The 16,552-nt window shown below is 40.9% G+C and overlaps 1 protein-coding gene across 7 annotated transcripts in view; it reads right to left on the bottom strand.

The window, feature by feature from the left end:
• LOC107400709 (uncharacterized) overlaps nt 1-16,552 on the bottom strand; it is a 94,287-nt gene that overhangs the window by 62,685 nt on the left and 15,050 nt on the right. For 5 of the 7 annotated variants that reach the window (XR_013042778.1, XR_013042781.1, XM_076546017.1 and 2 more), the window contains exons 1-2: nt 13,147-15,871; nt 12,959-13,038 (exon numbers count right to left, since the gene is read on the bottom strand). The gene's annotated coding sequence lies outside the window, so the exon portion shown is untranslated. Of the gene's footprint in view, nt 1-12,958; nt 13,039-13,146; nt 15,872-16,552 lie in introns of those variants that run through there. The other 2 variants (XR_013042779.1, XR_013042780.1) reach the window with 2 other exon arrangements.

Genomic DNA, 16,552 nt, shown 5'->3' with positions numbered 1-16,552 from the left:
CTAGCCCAATTTCTAATAGAGTCCTTCTCCCACTAAAACATCAGGAGCCAGACCTCTACTGTCTACATGTCAATCTCAACATTGTTATCTTCCATAGTCCAACCAGAAAGACTCTACTTGCGGTATTCTAGGGCTTTTGTATCCCCAGTTCCAAACTCTTTTACCTTCTTCCTACAAAACAATTCGGAGGGCTAGATACCCCATAGTCAGCAACAATCAATTGATTTCTAGCTATCAATTTTCTGTATTTGTTACTTATCTCATTGCTGTGACAAAGGCAATTACGGAGTTCAAGGGTGCAATTGATCATTGTGGAAGATGTCACAGCAGCAGGAAATTGAGGGACCTGATCACATTTTGTCCACAGTAAGGAAGTAAAGAACAATGAATGCTCAGCCTGCCCCCCCCCCTTTTTTTTTTTTTTTTTTGCCCAGCAGTTTTGATGGGTTTTTCCATCTCAATTAACTCAATATGGAAAATCCTTCAAAGATGTCCCAAGATTTGTCTCCAACATGATTCTAGATATTCTCAAGTTAACATAAAAAATCAACAGCACAAAGTCTGATAACCTAACCTTCCTGTGATATCCTAAAGCAATAATACTCCCTTTGAGCTCATTAACACCATGTGGAGTCCTCTTGAAGCTAGATAAGGAATAAATTCAATTTTCTGAAGACTGATAGGCTCTCTGAACTATATCTCGATGTTTAAGGATCTCCCCCAGATCCTTAAGAACATTGCAAGAAAACAGTTTACTTCACTTGAATTTCACCAACACCTTTGGTCTGTGTTCTTTGTAAAAATCCATGTGATTGCTTAATATTGATTATCAGTTTGGCAAGACCTGGAAATTACCCAGCAGACAAGTCTCTGGGAATGCCTATGAGAGATTATCTACACTAGGTTAAATGAGATGGGCAGCCCCACCCTAAATGTGGGAAGCACATTCTTTGGACTGGTGTCCTGGGCTTCATATAAAGGAAAAAGGTGGCCGAATGTTCCCATTCATCTCTCTGTGCTTAATTGTAGGCATAATATGACTGGCCAACACCTGCTCCCATGACTTGACTGCCATACTGGACTATACTGTGGAACTGTGAACCTAAATCAGTCATTCCTTCTTAAGACGCTTTTGTGGGGAGTTTTTGTTACACCAATAAGACAAGTAACTCAGCCACCACCACACTCAGTAATGTCATTGGTTGCTAGTAAGAGAGCTCTGAGCTGGGTAAAATCACTCACTTCCGGTCAGGAAAAGGTATCATTTCAATAAAATTAAGCAAGCATTCCCTTGATGACCTTTCTGTTGTGGGTTCCAAGATCTATACAAGTAGGTCTCAAAGGATTTTGTACAGTCTATTCTTGACTACCATTGTACACCACAGGCATTCTTGCTTAGAGAAAAGTGTAGCATTTAGTTGATTTTGTGCAAATGTTTTTTTTTTTTTATAATTAGCAGTGGACAGACCCATCTTCCATTCTTTTCTGCTGTTTGCAGTGTCAATGTTCAATGCTGTAGCTTCGGGTCAACAAACAGAACATTCCTTTTGAAGATTTGAATTCATATAACTAAATCCCCAAAGGGAGAAGAGCACTCTAAGCAAACAGTGCTCAACTGTCTCGCTTGTTCTTCTGTTTTCATATCTGGGCGATTACAGATCGGCTGATGTACTTTAATCCAGTGCAGAGGAACAGAAGACACAGAATGATAAATATTCATCCCCACAAGTCAAACCAGGATTCTATGCACCAGTAACACTAATCTCTGAACATTGTGTGTATGTGTCTTCGTGTGTATTCCTGTTTTGCTGTTGTTTGTTATTTTGGCACATGGTCTCTTGTATCCCAAACTGACCTTGAACTCATTATGTAGCTAAAGATGATCTTGAACTTCTGATCTTCCCACCTCTAGCCCCTAAGTACTGGGATGACAGGCATGTGCTACCATGCTCAGTTTATGTAGTGCTGGGGATCAAAGCCAAGGCTTCAGTTCTAATAACAGAAGGTGGGTCTTATAAATAATTTACCATCGATAAAATTGAAGCTCTGAGAAGATATAATTATATTCGACTGTGACTTTGTAGCTGCAACACATCAGAGTTGGTATATAATAAATGTGGAGCTGAGATTTTTGACAGAACTCCTCTCTGTGATGACTGTATCTATCCCCTGAAGCCATGAGCCAAAATAAACTCCGTGTGCCAAATTGGTCAACACAATCATTTAGATAGTGGTGCACAAATGCCCTCTCTTAGGAGGATAAAGATAGAAAAATAGCTCATTAGTATGATCTTCCAGGATTTAAAATTGGAAATAAGTTTAACATGGGGCTAGAGGTATTTAGTACTGCAGGGACTAAGACCCTCATACTCCTGGGTGATGTCAGGGTCCTTTTTTCACAGTCATCTGTGAAACAACTTCTAATTCATTTATCAGGGTCAGAAGAGAAGCCTCTACTCTCTTCCTGTTCCAGGCTTCTGTCTGTCAGCACTGCAGCAAGGCTGCCAGGCTAGCCCCCACTTTCCTGACACCTACTGCCTAAAAAATTAGAAAGTTGGTTTAATTTATTCTTCTGGCTGCAAAACTCCATCTTATGCCTAGAATAACCTTTTATAATCCATTCACGATTTCTCCCTAGAGAAACTGCTCTGAGAAACAGATAAGGATTATTTGTAAATAATTAGCAATTACTTCCATGTAAATGGATATCCTGCAAATGCTTCATGCTCCAAGGTAAATGTATCTTATGAAATATCTCTATCAATAGGTACTGATTTCTTAGGGAACCCCTCCTCCAGGCCTGGTCCCTGAATCAGTAATCTCTTCCAGACCACTGTGAAAATTATTTGCAATTCCAAATCCATGAAGATTGTGCTAATGAGCTCTTCCTCTACCTGCACCCTTGACATTCACATCAGCCAGCCACTGCTCTGATTTCAGAAAATTTATTATCAATTTCACACACTAGAGAGGGTTCAATTAATTTTAGGCAAAGCCCAAATGACATAGCATTTTGTCTCCACTCCTGTTGCCCACGCAGGAGGACTTGCAAGAATAACATTTTAATGGCTTGGAAACTGTTCCCAAAAGAATTATCTGAGAGAGGATTTTTCAAGGGTTACATCACCAAATGACCAAACAAAGACGCAGTGTCTGGCTACCACCCACATGATCCACTGTGAGCCATGTTTTCATAATGATGACACCCAGATTTAGACACACCTCTTTTTATAAGTGGTCAAAGAGATATTAGCAAGATCAAGACTTGGTCCTCAGAAGCCACCAAATGTCCTACAGGGTATAAACTCTGCTTTGTGGTTTATTCTCCATAATAATAAAAGCTAAAATGTGCTGGGCATGTAAGGTACACAATGCACATTACCTCATGTGACCCTCACAAGAGCCCTAAGCACTGAGTCCTGTTATTTTTCTCATTGTCAGGAGGGGACACTGGAGGCTTCCTGAGGCTGGCTACTTTGACATCCAGGTAACTGAGAGTGTACAGCCTCTGTTCTTCAGTTGATTCTGATTAAGCACTATCAAATTAAAGCTAAGGCTGATGTATAGAAAGTATAATAGAAATAAAAAAACACTATTTCTCTATATGCAGCAATTTTATTCTTTATTAAAGTATTGCGCTTGATTTTCAAAGCTTTTTTAGATAGATAAAATTAATTTTCAGGGTTGTGCTTTGTTTGGGGTATTTACAAAGAGTTTTGTTTCTCCACCAGGTTGCATATGCTGTGCTAGATCTACGCAGGCTGTGTAGATATAGTAATTATCTCCCCTTTCTTTTTCTACTGAAAGGGTTAATCTGAGATGATGCCTTGAAGCCTTTGTTGGCCCCTCTACTTCTTTATGGAAGTAGGACATTCCCATCACTTTCCTTGGCATCTTGCTCCCTCCTTGACTCACAGCATTGTAAGCCAGATCAGATGTATTCCTCTCCCATGCAGGGACCTGGTAATGTCTTCACCATTTCCCAGAAGTGTCAGTGAGGTCTTACGGAGTCACCATCCCATCCTGGAATAATCCCAATTTTCATACTCTACCTTTTATAATGCAATGCTGGGCCTCATTTTAGACTACGGCTTCAGCATTCTCATTTCTCCTTCCAGTCACATAGAACATTTTGTAGCTCCGTCAAGTCCCAATGCTGTTCTGTGCCCTTGAACCCTTGCTCCCACTCCCGTACAGGCTAGCTATCTCATTCTGCCTCATCTCGGTGATCCTGTCAAGTCTCTGGGCAATACCATGTCTAGAAGATTTTGGCTAAAATTCCCTATCCACTTGGAGCTGGAGGAAAGTCTAGAATAACTGAGGTGATACTGTAACACATTTGTTACTGGTTTCCAAAGTATGTAACTCAATTGTCAATGAGTACTTTTTTCCTATAGGGAAGGAAAGACAGAACTTTGACTCGCATCATGAAGCCCTTTGTCTTATGAAAGGAGTATCAACATCAAAGAGACAGAAGTCTTGCCCAAGACAGTATGCACTTGTGTGCTGCTCATCAGTTCGGCCTGGCTGCCTCCCTGCACCTTCTGCCTCAGTTCCCTACCAGTACACAGGCCAGGACCTGACGACCACTGCCCCACCTTGCTGCCATCCACAGGTGCTCCCAGATCAGGACTCTCTGTCTAGATAATGTCATTAGAAACAGACACTTTTTAGATTCACTGATCTTGGTAGCCTCATCTTGCCAACGGTGCTATAGCAGCTTGGACAACTCTCTGCTCCTGGAATCTTTCCACATCTGCTCTCATTTGTTCATCCGTACTACCTCTATGTGAGATTTTATTTTATCTTTACTTTTGGTAATGCTGAGGCTCAAATCTATGGCCTTTCTTGGTCCCCACTCTCATACCTGTTGAGATGCTAAATGCACAGACAGTGGGACAGAGCATACATACCATAATATTCTGACACAGCAAAAGCACTGGTGGCCAACCTACTCTTGTGAGCAATCAGTCAAGGAAACCAAGCATAATCAGTACAACACACAGCCCCAAACAGCCAGGACTCGATCAATAACTGAACAGCTCTCTCACTTCTTCCCTAATTTCAATTGAGGACCACCTAGGGGAAAAAACACAAATTTGACAAAACTGACAGCATAAATTTTGGTCAGATCACAGAGAGCTTTTCCTAGGATGGGAAGTCCATAGAAAGATCTCAGCCCCAGGGCTAGGCAGACCATGGTCCAGGAATTGTCTGCTTCCAAGCTACAATTGAAATGACTACCGAGAGTGTTCGGAATCTTTCAGTGCAATCATGTTGTATTTGTTCTTATTATACTTATTCAAATGTAATTTTATGTCTGTTGAATCTAATAATGAAAAGTTGAGGTATATCATTTGTATGCCTTATTCCATTTCTTTGGCAATTCATTTCTATTGTAGCTTATGAGAACATTATTCAGAAGTGGGTCAAAAATAGCAATAAAAGAGATCTTCCACTATAAAGAATTTAAAAAAATCACTGTGGCTTATGTCCCTTACAGAATGAGTGGTGACAAAGACAACAGATGACAAAGGGTTGGTTGTGAAGCCAGGCAGTGACTAGTCCTTGAACTAATAAACACATACATGACCCAAGTGAACACAACAGAGCCTGACACACATGAAGCCAGTGTCACCAGGAAAGGTCATGTTTCCTGCCTTACATTTCCCCACAGGAACTGAAGGCCTCCATTCTATAGGTTTCTGCAATAAGAGCAATGCTCTTGAGGGCTAGGAAGTTAGTCACTGTAACCTAACCAAAAAGCAATTTGGCTAGCATACAAGATCAGTAAATTGCAGTGGAAAACTAAACAACTAAAAAGATTTGGATTTGGTTTCTGGAAATAAAATAGCAACAGAAATACAGAGAAATCATGGTTATTAGTATCTTGTTGGCATGTTAGCTTAGGTCTAATTCAAAACAACTGTCTTAAAGGGTGGAATCGGGTTCTCATGCACTAGATCTACCAGGACTACTCTCTGTGGAACTGGAAACATTCCCTCAGGATACATTCTATGCAGAGGTTTTGTTGGCAAGTGTGCCTGTGGAAAAGAGCCCTTGGAAAGTCTCAGTAGTGCACCTGCCAATGTGCACAGTACGTTTACCAACCCTGTGTCCAATTTCAGCATTTGCTTCCTTGTTGTTTCCTTAACCAACAAAACATTGACAAAAATAATAATGACAATTAGCATTCTGTGAGAAATGCACTGCCCAAACCCAAGAGTTTCCAAGTAGCTTACTCAACTTAGGCAAAAACAGACACTTGCTCATGTGCCTCCGTGCTATCTCGGATTTCCACCTGTTTCCACCCCCACTCAGCACTCATGGTACCCTAAATCAACAATTCTCAGGCTTCTATTCATCCTGACACATGCAAGATATAGTGTTTATTTACAAGACTCACTTCTTTGGGCAGTATGAAGTTATAGACAATGGCAGAGGAGGGAGCCCCAATTCAAGAGAGTAAATGGGATACAGTAAAATGGCATGGCATCTTGGAAAGACTACAGTGAAATACATGCTGCTGCAGGTCACCTACAAACTTTGAAATAAAACTACTATCTAATTTTGATATCCCTAAGAGATGAGTACAACGACACACACACACACACACACACACACACACACACACACACACACACACACACATACACATGCCTCATGTGTTATAATTTGGGGACTGAAACATTCTCATAGCCTATTTATATAGACTGAGTTGTGTGCCCATCAATAAGTGGCATCTCTAGCCTCTGTTGTTATTGTGTTTGGAAATAGGGGCTTTCATTAGTTACTTTTCTTGTTGCTCTGAAAACAGATTTAACAAAAGCAACTAAAGGAAGAAAGCATCTATTCTGGCTCACAGTGAAGGTCTGTCTGTCCATCACGGTGGGGAAAGCATGACCAGGAGGAGAGGGAGGCAGCTTGTCGCATATTGCATCCACAATCAGGAAGCACTTACGATGCTGGTACTTGATTGCTTTCTCCTTTTTATTCAGTCTGGGACCCCAATCCATGAAATTGTGCTGCCCACTCAGGGAATACCTCCCCTCCTCAGTTGTACTTCTCTGAGAATCCAGAATGATGGAGAAAATAATTATTGTCTAAGCTACCTGGTATCTGCAATATCAGCCTCTCAGGAAGACATAGTGCTTTCTCCTATCCTCATAGCATAGACCATCTTTTCAGCAAAAGCATGGGTTCTATCCCACATACATACTAAGCAATCCTCCAATTGACCTCAAAATAGTTGATCTGCAATTGATTCACCTCTGACACTGATTCACTTCTACCTGAGGTAGCATCAGACTCCATAAATTCAAGACTCAGTCTACTACACTGTGCCCACTTAAGATGGCCATTCTGCAGTGGAAACCTGTACTTCGAACCAACCAGTATCATTTGGATTCTGTGTGATTTCCCTGCTCACACTCAGCAACTTTTCCAGGACACTCACTGGCTGGATATAAGGAATGTTACACAGGAAAGAGAAGAATAGCCAGATGGAGAAAGTCACATAGATAGGTCCAGAAAGTCTTAAGCAAAGGAGTTCTGTTTCAAGGGATTTCGAGTGTACAGCCATCCTCCCAATGCATGATTATGTTCACCAACCTGGAAGATCACTAGACCTCCTTGCAGAAAGGTTTTCAAAGAGCCCTCCTACCTCTTTCCTAGATACTGAAACTGGGCCTGGAAACCACACACAATGTCTCCAAATACATGGGCTCCCTGGTACTGGTCCTATCTGAAAGTTATCTAAGGGTCCCACCCAAAGTCACCACAAGAGAAAATGCTCAGACCTCAAAGGGGCTCATGATGAATAACAAGATACCCCTATTACTTAGGAAGATCCAAGTATTTTAGTAGTCATGTGACAGGAAGCTGACACAAAGAACAAATACAATTCTTCTCTTGACACATTTGAAGTTGAGGGTTTTTTTTTTGGGGGGGGGGTATTTGTAAGATGGTACCTGAAATATAATGTTGTTCAAATGGCTTTCTATCATCCCCTCTCCTTTTCCTCTTATAAAAGTTTTGTCCTTCGGAAGCAGAGAGTTTTGTGCAGGGTGAGAGACAAGGATCTAGCTTCATTCTTCTGCATGTAGCTATCCAGTTTTACCATTGCAGAAATTACTGTCTTATCTATGGTGTGTATTGTTGGTCTCTGTCAATAATCAACTGGCTATAGGAGTATTGCTCCTATATCTGGGTCCCCAATTCAACTGCATTGATCAGTGTGTCTGTTGCTTTTTGTTTCCAAATGAAATTTAAGCTCTATTTTTTTTTCTAATTTTTGGAATTTTGATGGGGAAGTGGCCCTCCTTATCTCTCCTCACTATTTTGTTTTGTTTTTTTAATAATAAAATATCTATGCCTGATTTTTTTCAGCTTCATTTACTTGAGATAATACCTTTTCAACATACTCTTCTTAAGGTGTTAGCTATAATTGATAGTGAAATGTGTTTCTTAAAGGCAAAAAAAATAAGTAGATCCCATTATCCAATCCAGTCTGTTAGTCTGTGTCTTTTATGGGCAATTGAGACTACTAATATCCTAAATTATTATTGATATGTATATTAATTGATTGATTAATTTATATGTATATTAATATGTATATTAATTCCTATTGTTTTGCTGATTTCCTCGTGTTTCCTAGTTATCTTTTGATAATCTGTCCTGGTGTTGCTTGGTTGTTCCCTGTGACCTCTTCAGTGTGTTTATCTCTCTCTTCAGATTTAAGTATTCTTTCTAGTCTGCTCTGTAGAGCTGGCTTAGAAGTTGTAAATTCTTTTACTCTGTTTATATCATGAAAAGTGTTTATTTCTCCTTTGCTTTTATTATGTAGGTTTGCTGGGTATGATAGTTTGCATTGGCAACTGTCTTAGTTAGGGTTTTCTATTACTGTGAAGACACCAAGACCTTCTGTCTTTCTAAGTCAGTTTTAAATGTTGGGTGTTATTCTAATGAATCTGCCTTTATAGTTAACTTTGTCTTTCTGTCTTACAGCTTTTGATATTCTTTTTATGTTCTGTATATGTAAGAGTTTGATTATTATGTGATATGGGTAGTTTCTTTTCTGCTTCTATTTGGTGTTCTGTATACCTCTTATACCTCAATAGGAATCTCCTTAGCTTTAGAAATTTTTCTTCTATGATTTTTTTGTTGAAAATATTTTCTCTGCCTTTGACCTGGATTTCTTAGTTTTATTCTATACATATGATTTGGGAGTGTTGTCTTTTTATCTGTTCCACAGTTCTTGAAATTTCTCTTTGGGGGTTTGTAGACACTTAATATTTTCTTTGGCTGTGTGATTCAAGTTCTCTACCTTCTCTTCAAGACATAGTATTCTCTCTTCCATTTGATCCAGTTTGTTGGTATGGCTTTCTTATAAGCTTTTGTTTAATTTCCTGAGTTTTTCATTTCAAGTTTTGAGTTATTTGAGCGACTCTGGGGATATTTTTGTACTTCCATATGAATTTTGAGATTCCATTTTCAGCTTCTGTGAAGAATAGTGTTAGAATTTTGATGTGAAATGTATTGAATCTGTAGATTGCTTTGGATATGATGGCCATTTTCACAACATTAATCCTACCAATCAATGAGTGTAAGAGGTCTTTACATCTGGTATCTTCAATTTCATTCTTTAGTGTATTAAACTTCTCATTATATAAGACTTTTATTTTCTTGGTTAGATTATTCTGAAATATTTTTGAGGTTATAATAAAGGAGATTGTTTTCCTGACTTCTTTCTCAGTATGTATAGAACCAACCATATGTATCCTTTATGTATAGAACCAACCATCTGCAAATAAGGATACTTTAACTCTTCCTAAGAAGAACGTTTATAGCACTAATACATCAAAAAAATTGAAAGATCTCAAGTTAAAAACTTCAAATTGAGCTGGACAAGGATGATTCTAATAGATATGTTTAGAGGAATGGGGAAGACCTCAGGAAGCCTCAACTCTGCACTAAGAACCAAAGACAACTAAGAAATGCTGAGAATAGAAGAAATAGTCTTCCTTAGGGATGAATATACCAAATGGTCAGTCCTGAAAACATATACATATTATTTAAATTATTCAGACTGAGTATGTTGTATTTATGTACTTAAGAATATATATAATTAATGGAAAAAGATGCTATAAATTTGAAAATGAGCAAAGACAGATATATGAGAGGGTTTGGAGGAAGAAATGGAAGGAAGAAATGATGTAATTATATGAAAAATAAAAGAAATAATATTGAAAAAGATAATACACTATGACAAAAAAACCTAGTATTGCACAAGAAAGCCTTGTAAAAACAACATCCAAAAACAGTAGACAGGAAGAGATCATCAAAATCAAGATTGAGTGAAATAAAAACAAACAAACAAAAAAGTAATTAAAACATCTATTAATTGATGGCTTGATTCTATGAAATGATTAACAAGTTTGACAAAACTGTAGTCAAATTAACAGAGAGGGAAAGAAAGGATTTAAATTAACAAAAGTAGAGATTAAAGGTAGATACTGTTATAATATGAGGAAATTTGAATCACAAGACCTACTTTAACTGTTTATATTTAATGAAACTGGAAAATCTAAAGGAATGGATAAATTCCTAGGTGTACATGACCTACTACAGTTAAATAAGATGAGGTTAGTAATTTTTAAGAGTCCATAACAACCAATGAAGTGGAACCAGTATTGGAAAAATATCCCAACTGAAAGGGCATGTCAGAACACATGTGAGATGAAGGGGGAAGGGAGAATAATGAGGGTGGAGGTGTAAGTTGGAAAAAGGACGAGAAAGTAGGGCAGCAAAGCTGTAGGGGGTAATAATTAATACCAATGATAGCTGAAAACGCCATATGCAAACTTACTATGCTATAAGCTTCCTCAATACCTATATTTTCACACAATACATTTAATGGGAGTTAACCTACACAGGGAAAATGCTCTTCCCAGAAAACATACATTGCCAAATATAAGGTCCAATGCCAGATGTGGGATACCTCCCCTAAAGATCCCTGCCCCAGGAGAATATATGTTGTTTCTATTATTCTTGGTTGCCCAGCAGAACTTTGTAATAAGACCCTGTGGCTGAAAACACCACACACTTTGGTCATAGGAAGCTTCCTCCATGCTGTCTAGCTTTCATAGTACCAGAAAGTACTAGGCAGGCTTCTCGGAAGAAAAGATCATCAACCATCTCAACTAGCTGTGAACCTCATGAACTTCAATACTGACCAGTGGGACTAGATGATGTCCATGGGCTCGATAGTGGCACAAATGTTACAAGTAGCACAAAGTAGGCCCAGTGAGCTATTTAAGACCAAAACAAGCAGGAGTACATGAATTTGTAGGGAGGAAGGAGGTGATGTGGACCTAGCCAGGTGAAGGAGTATGTGTGGGTGGATACAAAACAAATATACTGTATGGAATTCTCAAATAATTAATAAAAATACTTTTGTTTACAAATCTCCTAAATTTCACAGTCGGTCTCAGAACATGAGACAACCCCTGACTAATGAGCAACAGCAACTGGTAGATTTATGCTGTCTTACTTCTTTCCTGGTGGACAACATTAGTGTCTTAGATGACCCCCAAAGGATAGAGAGCCTAGTCTCATAGGAAGAAGGTAAACTTGGGACCTAGGAGATGGCTCAGCAGGAAAAATGCCCGTTGCACAATTATGAGGACCTTTTGGATATCCATCACCCACATAAAAGCCAAGAATGGCAGCGAACATCTGTAACCCCAAGTTTTGGGGAGCAGACAGAGACAGGAGGATCCTAGGGGTTCCCCTGTCTAGCCAGTTTAGCTGAAATGGTGAGCTCTGGGTTCAGAGAGAGATCCTGTCTCAAAAGGTATGGTGAAGAGGAGTAACAGGAGACACCTGGTATTGACATCCAGCCTTCCACACTTGTGGACTCCCAGATGAGTGCATGCACACACACATGGGAAAGAGGATGATGTCAAGGGGGCTCCTAAGAAATAAGTGTCTGGTTTCTCTCGCCTTCCTCCCGTTTTCTATAGAAGTCAGACAAACTATGGTCCCATGGGAAAGGAAGACTGGTAGTGTGAGTCAAACTGTTTGGCCTCTTGCAGCACACAACACAGGGTGGACTTGAGTTGGGTGCATCTAGAGAATCAGAAGCTTATGACATCCCTAAGAAGGACATTTCTCTAAGACAAACATCCACCTTTGGCTCTGAACACAATGCCTCCTTGTCTCTTCCCAGAAGCCAAAGTCCCCAACTACTTCCAGGCTCTGTTTGTCAACTGATAATGCCCTAAAGTTTCTCATTGGAATTTAGGTGGACCTTGGGCACCCACTCTGCATCCCAGTTCTGACAGGGACTGCTGGGAGCTACTAAATAAGGCACAGCTCTGCAATAATCACCTCAAGGTTGAGCCTCCATTTCTCCACAGCCCTCACTAAGCAAATCCCCAAATGCAAGGGTTTGTTTTGGCTCAAAGTTCAATAGGACAGTCTATCATAGAAGGGCAGTTTGGGTGGCAAAGGCTGGTTTTGTTTTATCTACAGTTAGAAAATAGAAGACTATGATTCCAGGTGCTCAGCCCAGCTGTCTTCCTTTTCTCCAGAAGCCAACCCCAGGGAATAGTGCCATCCACTAACAAAGTGGATTCTTCTACCTCAATTTGCCTTATCAAGTTAATCCCTCACAGGCACAGCCAGATATTAGCACCTAATTTATATAAACCCAGAAACCTCTCTTGAAGGTGAATCTAGATCCTGTCAAGTTTGATAATCAACATTACTATCACACTAATCTTTAAAATCCTTAGCCCTTGTCAGTCTCCGCATGCTCCAATGTGACATGGTGTGACTGTAAACCTTATATCTGTGTGAAAGAGAGACTGGAATATATATTAGTTACTTTTTTCTTGCTGTGACAAAACATCATGACCAAAGCAATTTACAGAAGAAAGAGTTTACTTGGACTTACGGTTCCGGAGGAGTAGAGTCCATGATGGTGGCTTGAACACATGGTGGCAGGGACAGAAGCTGAGCTTTCACATTGTGATCCTAAAGCACAAAACAAAGTGAACTCAAAAGGATGTGGAGCTTTTAAACATCAAAGCCCACTCCCTGGTGACATGCTTCTTCCAGCAAGGCCACACTTCATAATCTCACCCAAAACAGTGCCACCAACTGGGGACCAAGTTTTTAAAGACTCAAGGCTTTGAAGGACATCTCATTAAAACCACCACCGAATGGAAAACCAGAAAGCAGCTGGGCCATCCTTTGCGCTGAAGAAGATGGGACATCATCTCTACTATACAACTGCTATTCCTTGTACTCCCTTCGGTTGGACTGAACTCTGCAGTCTAGAGGTCAGAAAGAATTGTTAGATCCAGAATACATGGGGTTTATATTTTCCAAAGATGGCATGAAAATACTTGTCACACCAATGCTTCCCTACAATGTATATGACTTGGGCATCTCAGTTAGGTCTGTGTCCTTTCCTTTGCTTCTAAAGATGTTTGTTGCTGTGGCAGAATAGTTAACACAGCTTGTTCCTAGAGTGCCGTCTCTGGACATTCTCACACATGGCCGAGCTAACATGCTCTGAGAAGCCCAAGCTACATGCTCAAGACACACACACATTGGTTAATTCTGTATTGTTGTGACCACAATACCTGAAAGAAACAAGTAAATGAAGGCTTCTTTGGGCTCAGGATCTCGGGGTGCCTCAAACCTTCGTTGTCGGGAATGCATAAACAACAGTCAAAGCTTGTGATAGCGGCTGTTCACATTGTGGCAGACCAGGAATCAGGAACCGGGCTTTTAACTCTCAAGAGCCTGTTCCTAGTGGCCTACTTCTGCCAGCTATTCTGCTCCTCTTAAAGGTCCCATCATGCCCCAAAATAGTAACAGATAAAATACGAGCCTGTGGGAGACATTTCAGATTCAAATCATAACACTCCATGAGCGCTCTGGTCCCAGGTGAGCCTCACTTTAGCCATCCTGGCCCAGTTAGCAGACAGTGCAGGAGGAGGCCATGTGGGAAGGGATTTTCCAGTCATGTAATTCCTGTCTTTCTAGCAAAGATCTGTCACCATAAAGAGCAACGAGTCTGCCCTGGGCCCTGTCTTATTCCTGATCCATGAACTCATAAGCACAATGAAGTGATTACATTATGCCCTCAACTAAAAACCAAGAGCAAATGGAACTAAGATCTCTTCTCTGATCCATGACAACTAAGGTTGCATTTTTTTTTTTGATTTTTCGAGACAGGGTTTCTCTGTGTAGCTTTGCGCCTTTCCTGGATCTCACTCTGTAGACCAGGCTGGCCTCGAACTCACAGAGATCCGCCTGACTCTGCCTCCTAAGTGCTGGGATTAAAGGTGTGCCCCACCACCACCCGGCTCTAAAGTTGCATTTAAAAAGACTCTCCCTGGTTGTTTCTGAAAGTTCTGGGTATTCGTATGTGGCCACAGTGAATTTGGAATATGAAGTGCCTGATTTGGGAACTCGACCTGCATTTAAGACATACTTCCTGGCTGCTGAGCATGAGCAGGTGACAACACTCTTGTGATTTCCAGAAGAGACAGGAGGTCTGGAGTTCTAAGGAATCAGGAAGGGTGACAGAGTTTTTAGACTGACATTGTGCCCTCTGAGCAGACACTCCTTCTCTCCACATACTCCTGCTGATGGTGAAATAAAGTTGGCACATTCTTGAAAGACACAGCAGCCCACCCTGCACAAGTTTCTGAGTATTCTTCTTATCTGGGCACCTGAGGGAAAGAGCCATGATCAGAAGAATCAGAATCCCCTTCAAGCTCCATAAGACAGTGGCTATCTGATAAAGCCCAGGTGGCCTCTAGGAGTGGACAGCTGGCAGAAACAGTGATTGCTATAGCCCCTAGCTGTCCTCAGGGCTTCTTTGTCTTTTTTTTTTTTTTCATCTCCACTTTTGGTCCCTGAGATATTATCTTATCTCTCACTCACATGGAGTCATTGCTGTTTGGAAGATTCAGACTGGACAGCCTTGGAGACTGCAGGAGTCTGTAGAAACCCATCCAAATTCAACCAGCTTAGTCAGCATCCACTGAGAGAGTAAGAGAAGGTAGGAAGACATAGGTCCTGATTTGCCCACGTGTATCTGGGGTCTATAGTCCTCCAAAGCTACTTAGAACTAGCTCCATCTCGACTTCTACAACTAGAATTCATTTGGAAATATAGGTAAACCCTCTAGACAGATCCAAAACAATGCAAGGTTGTATGTCAAAAAAGACCTACCTCATTTCTGTGAAATGGTAAAAGTTCTTGGGTTAAGGCTTATTTATATATTCACAGCCACAACAAACTTGACTGTGGTAATGGCCGCATCTGTGGAATAAAATTGGACCTCGGTGCATGTTAGGTTGGGATTCGGTTCCACAGGCGGCCACTCTTGTAGCTTTATATTTAATCCATGATGCTATGACACAACTTGGCATGCCCTCAAATGCTTCAATATAAACAGAAGCCCAAGGTTTTCATAGCCTCCCTGCCCTAGATCCCACCTCCAAGCTAAAATGTGCACAGAAGCTCACCTGAACAGCACTTGTCTTCTACATGGGAGCCCCAGCCCACAATAATGGCATGGCCACTGCCAGCAGCCGCTGTCCTGATGAGTCCTCATAATCCAACTCAGGCCCTGGAAGAAAAAGCTGGAGATGCAAGGTGGGGAGTCTACACAGCTGTGAGCAGGCAAATGAGAATCTCTCCTCCTGGGAAAGAATGGAGGGGAGCACTAAAGAGGCTTGGGTCAGTCCCCAGAGCCTGCAGGAGCAAGTACATTGCTGTGCAGAGCTGCATGCCCTACTGCAGAGATAATGCTTCTGCAGACTGAAGCTGGATAATATCTCAGGGACTGAAAGTGGAGATGAAAAAAAGAAAAAAGACAAAGAAGCCCTGAGGACAGCTAGGGGCTATAGCAATCACTGTTTCTGCCAGCTGTCCACTCCTAGAGGCCACCTGGGCTTTATCAGATAGCCACTGTCTTATGGAGCTTGAAGGGGATTCTGATTCTTCTGATCATGGCTCTTTCCCTCAGGTGCCCAGATAAGAAGAATACTCAGAAACTTGTGCAGGGTGGGCTGCTGTGTCTTTCAAGAATGTGCCAACTTTATTTCACCATCAGCAGGAGTATGTGGAGAGAAGGAGTATCTGCTCAGAGGGCACAATGTTGGTCTAAAAACTCTGTGATGACTATTTATGTAGGTTATTTGGTTTTGGTTTTGAAGAATTGGGATCAAACCCAGGGCCTTGTACAAACCAGGCAAATGCTCTATCACTGAGCTTCTTTGCAAGCTCACAGAATGCTCGTATTCAGATATTATTAATCATTTCTAAGTCACCTCTGGGAAGGTCTGATCAGTGTGAATAACTCACACAGCCAAACAGGTCCTTCTGATATCACTGACCCTGATTTTTCTCGCCCACCTGGAAACTCTTTTGAGCCACAGTCCACTACCTACCTGTTCTACTCCATATGAAAGACAGGAACAACATCCAGATGGCCCCAAGCAGGAGGTTAGCTGAGCTCCAAGGT

Source organism: Peromyscus maniculatus, chromosome 10 (genome assembly GCF_049852395.1).
Source record: "Peromyscus maniculatus bairdii isolate BWxNUB_F1_BW_parent chromosome 10, HU_Pman_BW_mat_3.1, whole genome shotgun sequence".
In the NCBI taxonomy this organism is placed as follows: domain Eukaryota; kingdom Metazoa; phylum Chordata; class Mammalia; order Rodentia; family Cricetidae; genus Peromyscus; species Peromyscus maniculatus.
The sequence above is the reverse complement of the archived record's forward strand: the minus strand, read 5'-3'. Positions and strand labels throughout refer to the sequence as shown.